We start from the raw sequence: 21,413 nt of genomic DNA on the forward strand, positions 1-21,413 counted from the left end.
TAAAGCATCCACTTGGCATGTGGAAGTCCCAGGTTCGATTCCTGGTCAAGGTACACAGAAGTGACCATCTGCTTCGCTACCCTTCCCCCTGCCCCCCTCTAGCTCTCAGTCTCTCTCTTCCCCTCCCATACCAATGGGTCAAATGGTTCGAGCTAAGTTGGTCTGGGCAATGAAGATGGCTCCATGGCCTCGCCTCAGGTGCTAATATAGCTCAGTTGTTGAGCAACGGAGCAGTGGCCCAGACAGGCAGAGTATCACCTGGTAGGGGGCTTGCTGGGTAGATCCCTGTCAGGGCACATGTGGAAGTCTGTCGCTGCTTCCCTATCCCTCACTGAATAAAATAATGATAAATGTTAAAAGAAGAGATGTACACATCACACACACGTATAGGTACACGTGCATCTGCTCTCAATATCTCATCCAGTGTGAGAAGGACATGTTGTTGAAGTTGGTACTATATTTTAAGAGATAATTTCAAAGTACGTATGCTTAACATTTCCCTTTTTTTAACTCCAAAATAATATATGCTTATTATACAAAAATTTTAAATAGTACTAAAGTAATTTAGATTGGTAAATTCTACATGATAACGTCTGCTCCACCCAAAGTAACCAGTTACGAGTTTAGCACCAAAGTTCTTGGTACAGGAATTCCAGATTGTGAAAAAATAAATATATGGAACATAGGTACGAGAAGAGTTCTGCACAGTCAATATCGTGAAGTGTTATTAGGCTGGCAACCAATGTACTTTTTTTTTATTCAGTGAGAGGAGGGGAGGCAGAGAGACAGACTCCCACATGTGCCCCAATGGGATCCACCCATAAAGCCCACTGGGGGGCAATGCTCTGCCCATCTAGGGCATTGCTCCATTGCTCAGCAACCAAGCTCTTCTTAGCACCTGAGGTGGAAGCCATGGAACCATCTTCAGTGTCCAGGGACAACTTGCTTTAATCAAGCCATGGCTACAGGAGGGGAAGAAGAAAAGAAAGAAAGAGAGTAAGAGAGATGCAAGAGGGAGAAGGGTGGAGAAGCAGATGGGAGCTTCTGTGTGTCCTAACAGGGAATCAAACCTGAGACATCCACATGCCGGGCCGATGTTCTACCACTGAGCCAACCAGCCAGGGCCCCAATGTATTCTTTATTTGCAAACAATTTCCTTTTGAAAAGAAACTGAACTAATCATTCCCAAACTTTAAACATTTCTTTTTAATTTGACAGTTTACACTGTTAAGCTTTTTTAATGGAAAAAAACCATATATACTAAATCTTTTTCTTACTCATTAAAATGGCTTTAAAACTTTTTAAAAAGCACATTGAAATTATTTAAACACATACACCAGAATAACAAGGCTTATTTTGCAATCTCATGGAAAGCATACTTTTGTTTGGAGGTTAAAAGAGATTTTCAACTCCAACTGACATGTTATATTTCTGATTAAAAATCTGATTCAAAACATATTAAAATATTGTTAAATATTGGTAAGAGATTCTTGGGTATTCGCTACATTTCTTCTCAATATGGTTGTTGAATACTTATGCATTTGTTATATTGTTATCTCTACCTTTCCATATGTTTAAATGTTTGAAGTATTTCACAAATATATACATAAATTCCAAACAGAATCAAGCAATTACTACTTACATTAGTGCCATGACTAAAGTGAACTAGAATTAAGGGAACTTTCACTCCATTTTATCACTTCCTTGATGAAAGGAAATTCCTCTATGATTATGCATCTATCCACTCAACTATCTCCCATCTCCTCCACTGTCAACATCAAGTCTACTATTCTATTACTTATTTACTTCATAATCATGCAGCCAGACAAAAGAAAATATAATTAAAAGCATAATTCTTTACCTATATTCTATCATTGATTTTTCCCTATAAAATATTATATGAGATCTATATCCATATTAACCACTTTAAATTACAAACTCCTAGGGTTAGTGACTTTCATTATAGTTAAATTACTCCTATTCTTTTTGGCAAGTGTCATAGCCAAGGGAGGTACAAGATTTATTCATTTAATCATTTCTCTATTCAAATACTTAATGAGCAATTTCTACTTAGCATATACCACTGAATAAAAGACAAAAATGTCTGTCCTCATGGAGACAACACTATAGAAGAATCAGATAAGGAACAAGATAATGCATAGTTTAATTTCAAGGTTATTATAAATACAGTGTGTCTGTAAAGTCATGGTGCACTTTTGACCGGTCACAGGAAAGCAACAAAAGACGAAAGAAATGTGAAATCTGCACACCAAATAAAAGGAAAACTCTCCCAGTTTCATACCTATTCAGTGCAGTTTGATGTGGACTCACGCACAGATTTTTTAGGGCTCCTTAGGTAGCTATCCCGTATAGCCTCTACAGACTCGTCACTGACCGATGCCCTACCAGAACGGGGTTTCTCCACCAAACTGCCGGTTTCCTTTAACTGCTTATTCCACCAGGGAATGTTATTCCTATGTGGTGGCGCTTCATTATAAACACGCCGATATTCATGTTGCACTTTGATCACAGATTCGAATTTAGCGAGCCACAGAACACACTTAACTTTCCTCTGTACCGTCCACATCTCGACTGGCAAGGCCTTGGGCTGCTCTGCTGTATACATGGTGTTACGTCATCATCTGTGCATGCGCATATACTGCCACATCATCCCACAGAAACTAGGAGGGTTTTCCTTTTATTTGGTGCAGATTTCACATTTCTATCATTTTTTGTTGCTTTCCTGTGACCGGTCAAATGTGCACCATGACTTTACGGACACACTGTATATAATGAATATCTGATGATACTGTTATTATTCCTTCTCTCCATTCTTTCTGCTAGTTTCCTTACTCTGCCCCCTTTCCCCAAAAAAGTATTTGGATGCCTCTGGTTTTAACAATAAAGATTTTAAGTCTCTTTGTAATTTAAACTTTGGAGCTTAATGGGTAACTAGCTAGCTAGTAGGCCTCACTCCATCTTTGGATCACTGCAAAAGTAGAACACTACCATGAAATATCTAATGTACTGGAAAGCACATTTTATGCTGTCCATATTCCAAAACCAATGTTTCCTTGTATAAATGTATATAGCTATGAGTCCACATAAGCAGACAAGGGAGAGTTAGGAAGAGAGGTGGAAACCACAGGTCACTGCCTCTTCACAGGAAGAGAAGCCTGCTTCTTTCTTAATACACCTTTTTTGAACAGACTCCATTGTGTCATTTTTTTTTCATTTTAATGACATTTCCTTCATTTTAAAAAACAGTATTTTTAAGACATTTGATCCCTCAATGTTCCTCCTAGAATACAGATTGCAATCATTGTCCATAGCTGTCACAGTATGAAAAGCTTTTTATCCTCTTATTTTTTAGAAAGAACCTCCTTTTTATTTGATTCTACTTTCCAAATCTGTTGAAAAAGAAATGATTTTTATCTCAGCATTTAACAATCTAGTGTTGAAAACAAGAGGATTTTCAAAATCTCTGACCTAACTGGAATTAAAAGAATAAAAACACTTCCTATACATGAAGAAAATGGAAAAGTCCAGCAGCAGCCCCAGTATTCACATCAGCAACCGCCGCCCATTCCTGATTTGCAATGAACACTGGGAGCATAACAAGTAATGACAGTTCCTTTGTCCTTTCCGTTATCTAGTTAGAATTTCTGTCATATCATTGCTACACTCTCGGTTATTACTCAAGTGTATCTGCATTGCTTGCAAAAGGTAATTTACCATTTTACATTTCCATAGCCACTGTCCCCTTACTTGGTCCTTGTCATGTCTCAAGTACTTCATACCTCTACCAACTATAAGCAGTTGAAAACAAACGACCACAGGAGGGGTTATCTTGAAGTACTTGAGCCAACCCCGATGACTGCCTCTCCAACAGCTGTGAAATAAAGTCAATTTTCTGCCAGAAACTCAATTTACATATAAAATATTGTTAGTATTCTTATGCGAACACATATATAATTCTATTTCCAGATCTGTATCCCCTAAAACAGTGGTCCCCAAACTTTTTTGGGCCACGGACCCGTTTAATGTCAGAAAATATTTTCACGGACCGGCCTTTAGGATGGGATGGATAAAAGTATCACATGACCGAGACAAGCATCAAAAGTGAGTCTTAGATGTAACAGAGGGAATCTGGTCATTTTTTAAAAATAAAACATCGTTCAGACTTAAATATAAATAAAATGGAAATAATGTAAGTTATTTATTCTTTCTCTGCATACCGGTACCAAATGGCCCACGGACCAGGGGTTGGGGACCACTGCCCTAAAAGACAGTAAGCAACAATTAATTAGTAAGGACTTCCTGGTACAGTACTGCACTTCCTATTGATTCCCAGGATCTACGTGACCCTTGAAGCATTATAGATGTTCCCAAATGTTTTTCGATCTGGTTTGGATTAAGTAAATTGATTAAAAGTGTTTGTGCTGGCCCTGGCCGGTTGGCTCAGCGGTAGAGCGTCGGCCTGGTGTGCGGGGGACCCGGGTTCGATTCCCGGCCAGGGCACATAGGAGAGGCGCCCATTTGCTTCTCCACCCCCTCCTCCTTCCTCTCTGTCTCTCTCTTCCCCTCCCATAGCCGAAACTCCATTGGAGCAAAGATGGCCCAGGCGCTGGGGATGGTTCCTTGGCCTCTGCCCCAGGCGCTGGAGTGGCTCTGGTTGCGGTAGAGCGATGCCCCAGAGGGGCAGAGCATCGCCCCCTGGTGGGCAGAGCTTCGCCCCTGGTGGGCGTGCCAGGTGGATCCCGGTGGGGCGCATGCGGGAGTCTGTCTGACTGTCTCTCCCCGTTTCCAGCTTCAGAAAAAAATACAAAAAAAAAAAAAAAAAGTGTTTGTGCTCTTCATGCTACCACATTTCTGTTTACTTGGCTAGTCCCCATTGTTAACCCACCCTAAATGACAGGCTTCATTTTCTGGTTCCATGCCATTCTTCCCAGAATCCTAGTCTACAACTCTGCCCATGTTGATTCAAACTGAAAAGAGTACCCCTTAATTACCGCACCTGTTAACCATACAGATTTTCCCTGCCTGGAAACAATTAATGTTTCTCTTCCAAAGTGAAATGTTCATCTCTAACTCTGAGCAGAGATGAACCTGAATTGATGCCATCACTGCTTTAGACAATTGCTGCCAATTCCATCTGGTAGCCATTCTATAATAGTCTGCAATTGGGTCTTCAACCACTGTAGCCATGAATGAGGACCCTAGAAGATTTTAGTCCTTACCACTTCTTCCCCATGCCACAGACTCCAAAAAAGAAGCCTCCCACACATATTTCATGAACAACTTCCCAGGTCATCTGTCACAAGTAGCACCCACTCCCTAACTTTATACTCTAATTAGACGTAACGATGTATTGCACTCTAATCATCTACATCCATTTGAGACATGATAGGAGAAGTACAAGAGACAATACCAGGGAAGCCTATAACTATCTCAGTATGAGTCTCCGGCCATACCACCCTGAACGCGCTCGATCTCGTCTGATCTCGGAAACTGTCTCAGTATGTCCCAGGAGATCTCTTACCTTCAATACACAAGCGTTGAGATAAAAAATTCTAACAGTATTAGATAAATATGTCATGTCTCAACTCTTACTGAATTTTATATTTTATATAATAAGGAGAAAATAGCCATCTTTTGCTTTCCCCACCTATAGCCTTACGTCAGAAAATGCATAAATAGAATTCAAGGTCTGGAGATACTACTTAATGAGTTACTCTAATTCAGTTTAGTTCTATGGAAAGGAAGAAAAGCAAGGCATAAGGTTATTCAATCTTCCAATTTAATATGCTACATCAACGGGGTTAAGAGAGTGGTCAGCCAGAATTTCTGCTCATTCCAAGGTCTCTGTGTATTCTAATGTAGACATGCATATAATTACTAAGACACATCTCCCCATCTAGTCCAGTCCCTTGGGTTCCCTTCTGTTATTTATCAAACCTGTAAAACACAGTAATACAATCCTCCTGGCTAAGGCCTTTGCTGGATAATCAGAACTTATTTAGGTGTTTCAAAAGGTACCATTTGGAAGTTTAATTACAATACTTACCTGGCAGAGAAGATACCATAATTACATGAAGGTTTAATTATGAATTTAATATATAAAATTACAATAAATGGTGCCACTTTCAAAAAATATCAAAACTATTGATTACTAAAAAATTATATTGTTTTTAAGACCATGTCTTCAGTAATCTTTCAAAAGAGTTAACTCAATGTATCTAAACAATGAGGTGAATTAGCAAATGTTGGGGTTCCAAAATTAAAGCATATTCCTGCTCAGAAACATTATGAATCTACTTAGCTTCAAAACAGAATGGAAGGCCCTCAAAAAAAAAAAATGTCCAGAAGACTTAAAGGTTTAATGTCTAACATCTATCCTTCAATATGCTCCAAAATGAAAATTTTAGACACAAAATATACATAAAACTTGTAATGACATCTCTGCTCAATAACATAGCATAGTACTTGAATACATCAAAACACTGAGCACACAGAATTTTTATTTGCTGGTGTTCATACTGTTCACATCAGCCACTGAATAATTGTTTTCAATCATGCTTTCATCTTGACCTTTGTAATAAAACCTGTTGGGTTCCTTCTTCTTAATGCATCACAACTAAACTTTTCTGCAAACTATGTCATCTAAATGTACCATTTATTCCATTAAAGTAGTGCTCTCATTCTCTTTCCTGAATAATGATGCACAGGCCAGTTTGTACTCCTCTCCCATATAGCTAAAAGCTACCCATTCTTTATTGAATTTCCTCCTTTATCACTTAATATCCCATCATCAAATAAGGTCTGTCTCTTCTCAACTACTAAAGCAATAGTTTGAACCACAATGTTTGGACTCAAATAGTGTTGCACTTTTTTCCCAATTATTTCCTTTCCTATCTCCTCTCTCCTCCTCACATAGACTCTAAAAAGGAGTAAATACTCACGATTACTCTGATCTCTAAATTGGACCCCAAGAAAATTGCAGATATTATTAATGATAAGTTATTTTAAATCTTTTTTTATTTATCATCAAATTATGTACAAATATTTACTGAATGTATTACTTATAGTATATTATTTTGAATGCCACAGAAATTATAATTATATATTAGATGATAATGTAATGTATAATATTATAAAGAGGAAGCCAAGCTAAAGTTGGATAAAAGAGTACGCTTTCTCTTATTCCAGGATTGCGCAGACACCATGAACTCCTCCCCAGGCGGATCCTCACTAAGAGCAGTTTGGCTGCAGATGGCTCACTGCAGGTGACATCTTTAGCTGTGCATTTTAATGCACAATGTATTTTGGTTAAAAACTAGACACTAGATTTCCACAGAACTGTGATAACATGCCCAACAATTTGGTGAAATAGTTTTATTTAAAACAGTCCATCCAGAAGTTGGATGAATATTTTCTCTCTGTAATGATGTGGATTACAATTTCTGCTACATAATTCAGCAACCATTAACAAACCTCATGAAGTGTAACCTAAACGAGACCTTTTTCCTTCATAAAGCATAATGTTGACCAAATGCTAGCAATAACATTTGTAAATCCTCACAATATAGGATCAAATGATAACATATTTTCATGTTTGTCAGTGAAGTCTAAAACACAAAAACCGACACTATCACCAAAGCACAGTTTATAAAATAATTACAGTACACGAACATGAAAACATACTCATACTCTATTACAGTTACTAAAGAGCAAGATCCCAAATCAGTAACCTGAACTTACATGCATTATACATTAATACTTCTAAACAGCCTCTCACATGACAAATTCAAACTTTTATACCTCAACTGATTAACGCACACATTTTGTAGTCTGTGATATATTTCTAATTAGGCAGTGTTTGTGCTATTATTTGAATAGCTTGTTGAACTGTTCTATTATTTCATTTAAAATGAAAAATAAATTATATTAGTGAAAATAACTAAAGGTCTCAAATTTTGTGAACTCATTAAGTATACTGAAAGCTACGTCTTTAATTCAATTAGACACTCACTAGAATTAAGATAACCACTTGTATATTGACTTGGAAAGGAAATAAATACTTTTAAAAAAAATATGTATGAGGCCCTGGGTGGGTAGTTACAGCATTGTCCTGATAAACCACGTGGGTGCAATCTCTGGTCAGAACACATAAATGAAGCAACCAATAAATGCATAAATAAGTGAAACAACAAATCAATAAATAAAAATTCTAAAATAAATATATACAGAGCAATGCTGAAAGGATATTAAAGCTTTTGTAAAAAGACAAAGTTTCATAAGAGATTTCAGCCTCTTTTAAGAGGCTTGCTTCCATTGTGACTGGAAGCCCCCTTTTTTTAAATATTTTATTTATTCATTTTCAGAGAGAAAGGAAAGAGAGGGGGAGGAGCAGAGAGCATCAACCCCTATATGCACCTTGACCAGGCAAGCCCAGGATTTCAAACTGGCAACCTCAGCATTGCAGGTCGACACCCTTATCCACTGCGCCACCACAGGTCAGGCTTGAAAGCCCCTTTTAACTTCTAGTTAATTCATATTTTATATAGCTGTATGTATGTATCTACATTTTCAAGAATGTATTTTAAGGAAAGTCTGATTTTAAAATTATACTTAATCAGCATTATATTATTTTTCTTTCTTTTTTTTTTTTTTTGCAGGGACCCTAGCCACATTTTTTATTATTGTTTATTTCCTTCTTATCAATTTTTAATCTTTCACTGGTAACATAAAAAACACAATGATCTACTCATTAAGACATTTCCCAAAAAATATCTCACAGAAATTCTAATCACATGTTCACATAATGAAGCCTGCCTTTCACTTCTTTCATTTTACAAAAGTAGAAATCTTCTAAGAGTTGTTCTATGAAATCTGAAAATTCTGACTCTACTGCACAAATGATAAAAATGTCATATTTCTATCAATTATTTTTCAAGTAAATTCAAATATTTATTTATTTATTTATTTAAGAGAGAGAAACAGGCAGACAGGAAGGGAAAGAGATGAGAAGCATCAACTGATAGTTGCAGCACTTCAGTTGATAATTGATTGCTTTCTCATACATACCTTGACTGGGGGCTCTTCTGAGCCAGTGACCCCTCGCTCAAACTGACAACGTTGGGGCTCAAGCCAGTGACTATGATCCCACACTCAAGTTGGCAACACTGCGCTCAAGCTGGTGATCCTACACTCAAGCTGGATGAGCCCACACTCAAGCCAGTGACCTCAGGGTTTCAAACTCTGGTCCTCGTGTCCCAGCTCAACGCTCTATCCACTTTACCACCACAGGTCAGACAAAAATATTTATTTCCGATAGAGAAAAATAAGAACAGAAAAGTGGTTTCCTGTTTCATATTCAGGAAAGACCAGATCACCATGGTATGAACTTTATTATATTTACAAACCAGATTCCATCCTCATTTGCTAAATTACTAACTCTCCTTCTAAACATGGAATTTTACTCTTGACAGTGAGCAGTCAAAGCTATCAACTTTGTCATCTGTTTTCTGTTTTTCAAAATCTAAGAGTGGCTGGTTCAGAGTAGGAGCACACAGTTTTCTTAAAGCACAAAAAAAAGAACTCAGGCATATACAATTCTGGTTTGAGCAAGACTGAATAACAAGGTATGAAATTAGTACTCTTGGACCTTGATTATTTTTGTGCTTAATTCCAAAAATAAATTCCTGCCAAGAAGGCTAATTTCTTTTTAACTTTAAAAATATGTAAGATTTACATATTCACAACACACACATACACACACTCTTTCTATAACCTAGAAATATAGGAAATGGTCTATTTAAAGACAGTTTGGTCTCCTATAAAAAAAAGATGCTAAAATGTGTTTCAGCAGACATACTTCTTGAATGGGATCCATTGCAAAGTAATTCTATGAGCATGCAAGCCACTTAATCGCAGATTTCTCATCTACAAATGCAGGTATCAACAACAGCAATATCCCTGCTTGCCTATTAGAAATTTTAAAAAGATTAATAATAATAAAATACATATTTATTAGTTTTCATTTCAAAGTACTTCCACTTATATTGCTAAATCTGATTTTTACTTTATAAATAGTCTCATACCATAATTAAGGACATTTATTTAGCCTCTTTACTTATCTTTAAAGTGTGGATACTGCCACCCTGGCTGGTTAGCTCAGTTGGTTAGAGATGCCAAGGTTTAGAGTTCCATCCCCCGCCAGGATACATGTGGAAGGAACCACTGACTACAACACTAAGTGGAACAGAAATGCTTCCTTCTCCCTCTCTCTCTCTCTCTCTCTCTCCCCCCCCCACTTCCTCTGTCTCTCTAAAATCAATCCATAAATAAAATGTGGATACCACCTTATTAAAAGAGCACTAAATGACAAAATGTTTAAAAAGTGCCTAGTGTGCAGACTGAAATGACTAGTGTTCAATATCTCTTCTTCCTGTGACTCAAGACCATTCTGCTTTTTTACCCAAGTGAGAAAAAGTCAAGAAATATACTGAAGTTATTTCTTTCTTATCAAAGGTCCCTCGAACTACTTTTAAGTAAATTCATAGTGTTAGATAAGACAAGGGTCTCAGCATCTGGGCAGTTCCTTCTAAATGCTATTCTTGCTAAATGTTAAAATGTATATAAGAATTTTGCAGATGTAGCTGTAAACAGGATAAGTTTAATAGGAACCCAGCCTGATTACTTGCAGCTCACTAAAAATAATTAAAAAGAGGAAATCAACATGTAATTAACCATATATATATATATATATATATATATATATATATATATATATATATATATATATATATGGCTAAGCCTCCTGTGGAGGAGGCAAAACTTTGGATGTGAAAGCCCATCTCCTGTACTTGCTGCAAGTAAATAAAACTACCTGCGACAACCACATCGTATTAATAGAACACCTCAACCCACAGATCCTTAGAGTTTGGTAACAATAGAAGTATCAGAAGTGTACACATATGAGCAGCAGAGATAGGACTACAGATCTTTGATGCCTTATTAATGCTTGTGATATAGGTATTACTTTAATAATTATAAACTTTGAATATTTACATGTCTTTAATGTAATACATTTGAAATATTTGTAAGTATCAGCCCATTTTAACTAAGCTAATTAAGATACAGGATAGGGGAGAGTGTTATGTATGTGTGTGTTTTCTCAAGGGATGTAAACAATAAGAAAGTTAACCCATCATTGTATTAAGTTTACTGATCCAATAAATGATTTTAAGGGTGGGTATCTGCTTTCACAGCAGAACATCTGTTCTTACTAAGCTATACAGATCATCACACCAGTTGCAACAATACGTATGTGTAACAACAGGCTTAATAGATATAAAAGCTGAATATGCAGAAAGACACCTGAAACATCTAGTTATTGAAAAAATGAAAGTGAGAAAAGGCTTTGGTTGTAATGATTAAACTTACAAGTAAAGCATGAGGAATATATAGTCACTTTATATAGAAAACATCCAAATCACAAAAAATGCTGCAAATTGGACCTCATTTAAAATGAGAGCAAACAAATATGGTGCTTGTAAACATATTTTATTAATACTGATGTTTTTTAAAAAATTTATCAAGTATTTCTATTCCTTTAAATTCATTTTCAAAACTATTTTAAATGAAGATAAATTAATTTTGCTATAGTCCGGGTATTCTTTTAAATACTAGAAATGAAAACAGAGGTTATTAGAAAATACCAAATAAAACAATATATTTTACCTTCTAATAACCTTATGTTTAGAATTAAGAGACTTTCTCTTTATTAGATTCATATAAAAAAGTGATAAAGTACACAGAGCTGTGACAAGCAAAGAATGCATTTTAAAAACTAACCAAACTTGCATCACAGGTATATGGCATTTCAAATCATCACTGCTAATTAGAACCAAAATTTCTTGACATTTCACCAAGTAGAATGCCAAAGGCAGAAGATGTAAAGCATTCAGAATCAAGACAACGGCGTAGGGATTGCAGGAGGGGCCAGGGTAGTGGGAGGTGGAGGAGGGTAGAGATGGAAGGGGTGATGTTGGAGGGGGACTTGGCCGGGGTGCTGAGCACACGGCGCAATAGACAGATGATGTGTTGTCGAACTGTGTACCTGAAACCCATATAATCTTGTTAACCAATGTCACCCCAATAAATTCAATAAAAAATTTTTATATAGTAATGAAATTTTAAAAAGGTATCTAAATCCTTTATCCATCCCTTCATATTATTTAGTCTTTTAAATCAATCATCTGATGAATGAGAATTTTTAAAAATTACTCATGTTAATTTTAACACTAATTTACAAGGTAAAAAAGTAGTACAAAAAGTTTTATTAAAAGTAAAACCTCTTTTTCTACCACCAAGCCTTACTCTCCAGAATGATCAGTGTTAACTTTTGCTTTGAATATTTCTTGTGGTTGCCATTATAACATCAAATAATAAGCTTTAATTCAAATTTAAAATATTATCTATTTTTACCTTACTGTAAGAGCTACATTTTATCAACAACCTTATATCACCTATTTTAGAATTGTCTTAATCAATATCCAAGAAATCATGTTTGATGTGCAGTAGGCCCTCAAATAACAGTTGTTTTCATTCAACATCTTTTCCTTACAATGTTAATGAGATGCTGAAGAAACTTGACTCTTGTTTATAACAATTAGCTTAGGGTAAAACTGGTTCTGGTTTCCTCATATGTCATTTCACCACAGTTCTAAGAATGTATCAATATGTTTCCTTATATGTCATTTCACCACAGTTCCAAGAACATATTAATATGTTAGATGAGGACTGACTGCATTATATATTTTAATACAAAATAAAATAATGTATAACTTTTTGAGTTTGGTTTGTGTACTCTACTACCATCTTACTTTCCACCACTGATATGCAATCATATTCTGGAAAACACTGATTCAATGTCATTCTAGTTTTCTTCATTTTTGAGGTATAGTCAACTATTCCATCCCATTTGTTTTTCTTTTATTACCCACTATAATAGAGGAACTCCTATAGTGATTGTGATATAAATACACACACACACCTACACATATATAAAGATTTAAACATGTACACATGTATGTAGAGAGATCTTTAGCTAGCTAGATACACAGATAAACAGAATAGTAATGACTGTTATGCAGTCTTTCATGTGTGAAAAAATTCTTACGGTGCCTTTACACTCTCTCTTAATATCTTACCTAGATATAGAATTTATCTTATCACCATCTCTAGAAATTTCAAGAAAGTGCCACCTATCTGCCTTCTGTGTGGGAAATGAGTATTATAAGCTACCTGATTTCTCACTTTTTGTAGACAAAATTGCTTTTCTCTATGAAGTCTTCTTGTTTTCTCCTTATCCTTGGGATCTGATATTTCACCAGGACATATCTATCAGTCATGTTATTGATCTTTCGTGGCCAATGGTGGAGCTGTACAATCTGAAGACTTCAATCTTGCTTTAGCTCAGAATAATGTTCTAGAGCTTGCCTCCATAGTCTTGATTCTGGAACTCCTATTAGAACTCTAAATATATTCTCCAAAATTTATAATATGTCTCTTAGTGCCACAGAGCTCCCCGATTCCTAAGGGAAACCCAGAGTTGTAGATAACAACCTTCCATAAATGTCTGCAACTCCATATGCAGGCGTCCAGAAAGAGCTACCACCCTGGGGATAAATGCTATCCCCAGCATCCTCGTCAGTAAAGGAAGTAGTAATGGGAAGTAGCTAAAGCATAGAAAAAGCAGTTAATAATATGGTGGTAACTACGTGTGATGCCAGTGGGGCACTGGAAATATCGAGGGGAACACTATGTAAAGTATGTGTCTAACCACTAGATTGTATACCCCAAAACAGTACATAATAAAAAAATAAAACATAAATAAATAAAAATACATTTTTAAAAGTAAGTAAAGAAAGGAGTAAAGAGGGGAATTTCAGAAGTCTACACATTCCTGGGTACATTCTACCTTTTCCTTCCTTCCTAATCCCCTGTTTCTCCTTAAATTCCCAGGTTCAGTTGGAATTATACACACATAAAGTTAGACAGACCATTAGTCAACACTAGAAATTCAGATTTCCAAGTCATCCATCAACTCCCAAACTATAATCCACCAATGGGATGGGGGGGACCCTGCCACTTCATCCCACCCATCCCTTAGTCTATGCCATAACCTTCTCCAAATTAATTTTTCTCCATAACATATATTACCATCTGTCACAATATATATTTTATTGACACTCTTACTAAAATATAATTTCCATGAGGGAAGATTTTTTGGTCTGGTTTGTTCATACCTATATTCCCAGAGTCTAGAACTGTGCCTGAAACATAGTGGGTGCTGAGTAATTTTTTCCCTTTATACAGTATTGAAATTATTGGGATGACATTGATTAACAGAATTATACAGGTATCAGATGCACACTTCCACAACACATCACCTGTACACTGTAATGTGTGTTCACTGCTGCATGTCAAGTCTCCTTCCACCACCATTTGTCCCCTGTGCCCTCCCCACCTTTCCCTAACCCTCCCCCTGCAGTCACCACACTGTTGTCTACGTCCATGAGTTTTTCTACCTTTTTTCTTATTTGCTCAATCCCTCCACCTTCCACCAACAACAGTGTTCATAAGGATGTGGTGAAAAGGGAACCTTCATATACTGTTGGTAGGAATACAGACTGGTACAGCCACTGTGAAAAACAGTATGGAGTTACATCAAAGAATTAAAAATGAAACTGCCTATGAGTCAGCAATTCCACTTCTGGGAATACATCCAAAGAAACCTGAAACACTAATTCAAAATAATATATGCACCTCTATGTACACTGCAGCATTATTTACAATAGCCAAGATTTGGAAGCAGCCCAAGTGCCCGTCAGTAGATGAGTGGATAAAAAAGCTGTGGTACATTTACACAATGGAATACTACTTGGCCATAAAAAAGAAAGAAATCTTACCTTTTGTGATAGCATAAAAGGATCTGGAGAGTTATTATGCTAAGTAAAATAAGTTGAATAATTTTTTAATGGAAAATTCTGGGTCTTTCTTTTCCAGACTGTCAACTGGGCCCTTTAACCCTCAATCAGCCCACTGAAATGTGAATGTTTAATATTCTCAGAATAATAATTTAAATATTTTAAATATTTCTTTTAAATATTTCTCAGGAATAATAATTTCTATACAGATTTTTTGGGGGTTTCTTTGTTTGTTTGTTTGTTGTATTTTTCTGGAGTGAGAAGCATGGAGGCAGAGAGACAGACTCCCGTATGTGCCCGAACAGGATCCACCCGGCATGCCCACTAGGGGGCGATGCTCTGCCTATCTGGGGCTGTTGCTCCATTGCAACCGGAGCCATTCTAGCACCTGAGGCGGAGGCCATGGAGCCATCCTCAGTGCCCTGGCCAACTTTGTTCCCATGGAGCCTTGTCTGTGGGAAGGGAAGAAAGAGAAAGAGAAAGGAGAGGGGAAGGGTGGAGAAGCAGATGGGCGCTTCTCCTGTGTGCCCAGGCTGGGAATTGAACCTGGGACTTCCACAAACTGAGCCAGGGGCTATTAAGTTTTTATGTTTCCTAAATGAACTCTATGACATCGGGTGTTTCTTCTTTTGTTTCATTTTTCACTAGTTCACCTGTTTCCTGCATGTGGTATTATTGTTAAAAAGTCAAGTTAATCTCTTCAAATCATTCAATTATAGTGAATGTCTCTACTATTTAGTAGAGGTAATCCACAGCAGTTTTTCTGTATTTGTGGACAGGTCTGCTTTGCTATTAGTCCCCTCATTTGAATAAGAAGAGAAGGAATGGCAGAAGGTCAAAGTTCAGGTAAAAACAACTTTACTATGATGCTGACTTAGTACATTTGACTCATGGTTGAGTAGTGTCTTATTTGATTTCTCCTTTATATCACTTTGTTAAGGAAGAAAAAAAATTACTTCTTCTAATCTTCTTTTGAATGTGGGCTGGTTTTATCATGCGTGTCCTTCCTCACACAGCTCATCAATTAATTTGGAGAATTCTCTGGCTTCAGCCTTAGGGGAAAACATAAGGCCACTCTCTACCCTCATCTTCCCACTGGAGATTAGGAAACAGTCCACCTGTCCATATTTTCCTATTGTAGTTCTCACTACCCACAGCTCACAACTGTGTTCTATTTGTGTTGATCTCAAGCTTAGAGATTCATTAAGGTTTCCCTCAGAAAACCAACTGTACAGTGGTGTCCTTAGTAATTTGTCACATTCTTCTCATTTTTGTTTTTTCTATCCTCTAGGAATTCTTCAGCATGTCAACTTATGCTATTGGTGGTCTTTCTCATTTTCTGGTACAACATTTTAAATCTTTTAAAAAGTGAGACCTATAGAGAGAGGAGATGAATATAGGTGTGCTCAGTTCTGCTTTTCAAGAGTAACTGTCTTGTGGTCTTTGCTTAGAATTGAGGGTGATAAAGACTTTTGTGCTAAAAGAGCAAGTAACTAAAAAGAGACTTTCCACTTTTCTAAAAATTATTCAAACTACTCCACCATAAGAAACATCTCACTGGCTTTCTTTCTCCACATTCCAGCCTCCTTGCATTTCACAAAGTTCTTGTCTTCTCTCACCAGCTCTTCTTAACAGACTTCCGCCCACCTCTCAGTTTCTCTTACTAGAAATGAAAGAAGCAGCAGACCTATCAACCTAAGAGGCAGCAAGTTAAAGCCCCTGACCACCTTAAGAATTTTAGTCATTTTTTTGTTTTGTTCTTTAAGAAATGAACAGAATTTATATGCAAGTCTAGGTGTGTTTGTTTTTTGAGTTTTTTAAGCTGCTAAAATATGTTCATGTTTTTGTGTAATAAAAAATTTGGATTCATCAAAAAGATATTAATATATGGGCCAAAAAATTAAAAAATAATATGACAAAAAATCCTTTCATCACTAACAGATGGGCACTTCAACATTCTAAAAAATGACAACTCATTTTATATATTACAAAATTTCATAAGAGCCAGGAGAATTATTAGACCTTAGGGACAAGTCTCTAAATCTGTCCCTAAGTCTACTATGCTCCAGGTTACGCATCAAAAGATATAAATCAACAATAACAAAACAACAACAAAATGCTTTTGTTACTAATTAGAAAGCAAATACTCTGCTTCTGTGTCAGAAAGCAAGCCCAAAAAGAGAGACTGTATTGTTGAGATTTATTCCATTAATGGGCTGGCAAGAAGAGATATACCTATAACTCCTCTCAGCTTCAAAAGTCTAGGCTTGGAATCAGTGGATTCTTAAGGTTTATTTGGAAAACCACACATCTTGACAGCTACTATAGAGGACAGTTAATTTAAATACTGTCCTCCTCACACAGATATTGGGATGTCTAAGGCGCGGGTGTACATGTGTGCATGCATGTGCGTGTGTGTGTGTGTGTGTGTGTGTGTGTGTGTGTGTGTGTGTGTGTATCTGAAAGGGGTTGGAGAGAACTGGCAAATTTAGTTAAGGAAGTAAAATTCTCCTTCCCTAAAACACTTTCCTGAGTGTTTTTACTTTTCTAGTCCTATGTCCCCAGACCTGGTAATGATTTAAGAGCCAGGATTTCATAAGTAAATACAGTCATAATTCTGATCTGTTAGTAAGAAAAAATATCAGAGAAATTCTCTTAGTACTCTCAAGGAATGATATAAAAGACTAGTATTCTATTTTACCCATTAAATCTCTATATTGTTATTTTAGCACAAAAATAACAATATGGAGAGTTACTGCATTTCAACATTAAACTTTCCTTTTTAAGTGAGAGGAAGGGAGATAGACTTCTACATGCACCCTGACCAGGATCCACCCAGAAAGCCCCATCTGGGACCGATGCTCAAATCAACTGAGCTATCCTCAGTGCCTGAGGCCGACGCTCGAACCAATCAAGCCACTAGCTGCAGGAGGGAAAGAGAAGCAAATGGTCACTTTACATGCGTGCCTTAACTGGGAGTTGAACCTGGGATGTCCGCATACAGAGCCAACACTCTATCCACTGAGCCACTGGCCAGGGCCAACATCAAACTTGGAAATAATAAATTTATATAAATTAATGTGTTAAGAAAGGTTCAGCCAGTTTCCCTGTCCCACATGGAAAAGCTGTTCACTCAACTTGACTATTCAGGACAATTTGACTAAGATTGTGTGGTTCTGTTTGGAAAATGCAGAGAAGATAACTTTCTCATGACATATATGATATGGTGATTTTTCCCAAAATTGCATGCATCTTATCTCTTAAAACAGAAGTTCTCAGTCTCTATCCAGAGCTCAAACTTTCTAACTCTGACCTACTGCTAATTCAGGAGTTTGAAGAACTGGCCATTTGGTGAACAGGATTAGGGAAGACACTCCTGGAGTTCAGATTAGAACTTGGATTGCATTTTTCTTTATATATAAAAAAGTAAAAGTTAAAATGACATGTTACCAATAACATTATAGACCAAATAGCTTCTGATTGCAATCTCAGCACCCAACAATTAATGATGCTGTATATATGTAGAAAACAAATTGAGAGTAAACTTTAAAAGTCAAATCTGTTTCAAATAGGATAGCCATGTTGCATTATATTACAACTTTAAAAGAAATTTATATATATTTAAAAATACCTCTTCATATAACAGTTAGTTAATCCTCCTAACAACCCAATGTGTCTGGAAGAGAACATATTATTTTTCAAATGTCATTGTCACAAAGTATAAGTGACTCGCCCAAGCTCATCTCATCAATATAGGGATGTTTCTTTTACTGCATGTGAGGCCGCCACCTGCCCCCACATTCCCAACTCCTTTCATGTGTGTCTAAATTTTTATTATTTTTCAGTCCCCACTCAAACTTTTCTGTTCTTAAGAAGATGGTAGCAATACTCCCTGCTGACAGTGACAGTTCCTTTCTTTGACCTCACAGCACTTTCTCTGTCTTCTTACCGTGACCACATGGATTTGGAATCAGAAAAATTGGTTTGGGTTCTGTTTGGCTATTTACTATCAGGGTGATCCTGAAAGTAAACTAACCACAGTCATCACTTGAACACCAGTTTGCTCATTAGTATAATAGAGAAAACAGAACATACGCTCACAGAATTTTTGGAAATTTAATTTTGATAAAACAAATAGGGAAGAACTATGTGAACTATAATGCCCTATACAAAGTTACTTTTAACATACACACCCACATACACACGGTTTTTTTTTTCTGGTATTCAACTTTTATTTTCCACATTTTCTGGATGAAGGAAAACTCTATATCTAACGAATACTTGAATTTATCATAAAACTCATTTGTCCCTCACAATTAGGTATTTGATCCAATTTCTAAAATCAATGAAGGATTTAGGGAATGACCACATTAGGCAAGGTAAGTTTCTTTTTTTTTTTTTTTTTTTGTATTTTTTCTGAAGTTGGAAATAGGGAGGCAGTCAGACAGACTCCCGCAAGCACCGGACCAGGATCCACCCAGCATGTCCACCAGGGGGCGATGCTCTGCCCATCTGGGGCGTCGCTCTGCTGCAACCAGAGGCATTCTAGCGCCTGAGGCAGAGGCCACAGAGCCATCCTTAGCGCCCGGGCCAACTTTGCTCCAATGGAGCCTTGGCTGCGGGAGGGGAAGAGAGAGACAGAGAGGAAGGAGAGGGGGAGGGGAGGAGAAGCAGATGGGCACCTCTCCTGTGTGCCCTGGCCGGGAATCAAACCCGGGACCCCTGCATGCCTGGCTGACGCTCCACCACTGAGCCAACCAGCCAGGGCCAAGGTAAATTTCTTAAAGAAGAATGCTCGTCACTACCTGCTAAATATGGAAGGTCAAATAAAACCTGACTTCAACTTCCCTCCTGTTTCTTCTTTGTGGCCACATCAGTCAACTCCATTTATCCCTGATTCCATAAATACTTCTTACATTAGTCTGGCACTACATGTCAGATCAATTTATGTCCTTTCCTGTCCATTATCTAGTGAAACAGTATCTCGCCCTGCATCCCTAGCTCAAAAGCCATTTTCTCCATGAAGCTATCCTTAATCTCACCCACCGGAAATGACACCTCCTACTCTTAAGTCCACATTATTTGTTCATACCTGTCACAGCCATTATCGTTTAACTGCTTATTTACTACATTCTCCTTGTACACATAGTATCTAACCTGGTGTATTCTGATCAGGTTAAGATCAGAACTATGTTTTAGTCATTTTTATATCCCATAAAACATGTAGTATAATATTGTCCATATGGGATGTACTCAAATTATATACAGTACTATGTGGCTTGAATGCTGCATGTTTCTGCCTTACAAATTGCCATAAAAATATAAAATAAAGTATTTTTACAAAATGATAATGTACTATTTGAAGTCATTATTACTGGATAGTCCTATTAAATTATTATATTATGGGCAGAAACATACCTTTACCAGCATTTAAAAAGCTACAAATAGAACAAACAGACTGACAGTTGTCAGAGGGGACAGAGGTGAGGAGCTGGGTGGACAAGGTGAAGGAATTATGCAAAGGAAAAAAGAGACACTGACACCAGAGTGCGGATTGCAGGAGGAAATGGGGGTGGGCGATGGTGATGGGGGAGACGTGACCTGGGGTGGGGAACACAGTGCACCAGACAGTGATGGACTCGGGGTGGGGAACACAGTGCACCGGACAGTGATGGACTCGGGGTGGGGAACACAGTGCACCGGACAGTGATGGACTCGGGGTGGGGAACACAGTGCACCGGACAGTGATGGACTCGGGGTGGGGAACACAGTGCACCAGACAGTGATGGACTCGGGGTGGGGAACACAGTGCACCGGACAGTGATGGACTCGGGGTGGGGAACACAGTGCACCGGACAGTGATGGACTCGGGGTGGGGAACACAGTGCACCGGACAGTGATGGACTCGGGGTGGGGAACACAGTGCACTAGCCAGTGATGGACTGCAGAACTGTGCACTTGAAACCTGTGTATTCCTATTAACCAATGTCACCCCAGTAAATTCAATAAAAAATTAAAAAAAATAAAAATCTAAAAATACATGAACTACAACCTGATTTTCTCCATAACTTGAAAGCCACATGTTCTTATTAATTACAATTTGATTATTAATGAATGACTTATTTTTAAAACTAACATACTTAACATGACATTTGGTAAAATGAGATATGACCCCGGTTAAGAGTATCATAATTTTGATGGGTAGGAACATGAATTTTAAATTAAGGAAATATCACTGTATACTTAGTAATACATAGTGTGGCTCTTACAGAGTGCAATCAGTAAACACTCAGCATCTTTCAATCAATTCATATTTGCTTTATATGCCAAATGTATCAGAAACTGTGGCAATATTTTAGGCTAATTATTGAAGAAAAGGTTTTAAAAGTTTCTAACTTACAATTGGCAGAAAAGAAA

The 21,413-nt window shown here is 37.2% G+C and overlaps 1 protein-coding gene across 2 annotated transcripts in view; it reads right to left on the minus strand.

Annotated features, from left to right (window-relative positions):
* Nucleotides 1–21,413, minus strand: part of PCLO (piccolo presynaptic cytomatrix protein) — a 455,471-nt gene that overhangs the window by 424,061 nt on the left and 9,997 nt on the right. The window lies entirely within an intron of this gene.

The sequence above is a fragment of the Saccopteryx leptura genome, chromosome 12, assembly GCF_036850995.1.
Source record: "Saccopteryx leptura isolate mSacLep1 chromosome 12, mSacLep1_pri_phased_curated, whole genome shotgun sequence".
Taxonomy (NCBI): Eukaryota; Metazoa; Chordata; class Mammalia; order Chiroptera; family Emballonuridae; genus Saccopteryx; species Saccopteryx leptura.